Source organism: Silene latifolia, chromosome 11, assembly GCF_048544455.1.
Source record: "Silene latifolia isolate original U9 population chromosome 11, ASM4854445v1, whole genome shotgun sequence".
In the NCBI taxonomy this organism is placed as follows: Eukaryota; Viridiplantae; Streptophyta; class Magnoliopsida; order Caryophyllales; family Caryophyllaceae; genus Silene; species Silene latifolia.
In genome coordinates, this window is record NC_133536.1 from 99,288,314 (window position 1) to 99,289,849 (window position 1,536).

Sequence of the window (1,536 nt, forward strand, 5' to 3'; positions counted from 1 at the left end):
TTAGCCTTTTAAATCACTTTTCAGGACGAAAGATAGCATTAGTGATATTAGGGACCTGTAGCGAGATCGAAAGATGCTACCTGTTGAGAATGGACCGAGGGGACTTCTTATTTTCCCGTCTCACGTGTTTGTTTTAGACCTACCCAGTGTACTGCCACCGAAACTATAGTGAACCGACCGTCTTAGCACCCTTTTAATATGTGATTTCATCTTCTAGTTTAGTTTATTTTTCATTTACTGCCTTTAGTTATAGAACCACTCAAATCAAATCCCCCTCACATTTGTTACTTTAGACTTAAATAAAACAACTATTAATTGCATCGCCTCTCTGTGGTTCGACCCTGACTGCCACTATCTATAGTAGTAGTTTGGACTATAAATATTATTTTTGGTGCATATAACGACAGGCATCAAATTTTGGCGCCGTTGCCGGGGAGGCAATTGTTTAAAATTTTTAGTTGTTTCTATTTTTAGCCTTTCTCTTAGTTTAAGGGACATATGTTCCTTAAACTATTCTCATATTATACTTGTAGTTTCTTCTTATGCGCAGGTCACAGGGTGGTGAATTACTACCATTCAATCCTGAGATTGAGAAGACTTTGCGTGAGTTGAGGCGATCATCTAGAGTATTGCCGACAGAGGAAGAGCTGAGTACTCTATCTAGTTACTACGAGAACGAGCTTTTTGAGGAGGATCTCCCTTCGTCACCTATTTCTACTTCCTCAGCTGAGACCGTCATATCTCTAGACATGGTTAAAGAAGTGAGTATAGCCAGTCACTCTGAGCCGACAGCTGAGAATCTCTATAAGGGATTCGCATTACCAGGGACGGATAGAAAATTCGAGCCGAAACCGTCCTATATCAATTTGGTTGAGAGAAACCAATTCGGGGGAGCTGCAAATGAAGATGCAGCCAAACATATGGAGACATTCATTGATTATTGCTGTTCCATACCCCCACCAACCGGTGTGACCCAGGACCAGGTGAAGGAGACTATGTTCATATTCTCTCTTCGTGATGCTGCAAGGGAGTGGTATCGAGACCTGGATCGAGATGCTAACGGGATCACTGATTGGAAGTCGCTGGCCCTGGCATTCTACAAGAAATATTTCTCTGCCTCGAAGACAAATGCCATTAGAGCTCAGATCACGAGCTTTAAACAGGGTCCTGATGAGAATTTTCATGAGGCGTGGGTCCGTTTCAAGAAGTTGGTGCGAACTATTCCGCACCATGGGTTTGAGAAATGGAGCCTATGCAATCAATTCTATAATGGGCTTTATGACAATCAGAGGGCCATCCTGGATGCGGCAGCTAATGGTAGATTCCAGGAGAATGTTGGAGAGACTAAGGGGTGGAAAATTATTGATGATTTGGCCACCCATAAAGCTGAGTATGGAAATTCCAGTGGAAATCAAAGGAGAAGTGCTGAATCCCCTTCTGTAGCTGCATTAGAGGCTCTTACGGCGAGATTTGATAAGTACGAGTTGGGAGGAGCTTCAAAGGGAGGGATATATCATGTGAATGCTGTTTCAGACG

General features: G+C 42.9%; 1 non-coding gene across 1 annotated transcript; it reads right to left on the reverse strand.

Moving 5' to 3' along the window:
- Nucleotides 1–1,130: 1,130 nt before the first annotated feature.
- LOC141616155 (small nucleolar RNA R71) lies at nucleotides 1,131–1,237 on the reverse strand. Its single transcript, XR_012530523.1, has one exon. It is a non-coding gene; the product is annotated as a small nucleolar RNA R71 (small nucleolar RNA).
- Between the last annotated feature and the right edge of the window lie 299 nt (nucleotides 1,238–1,536).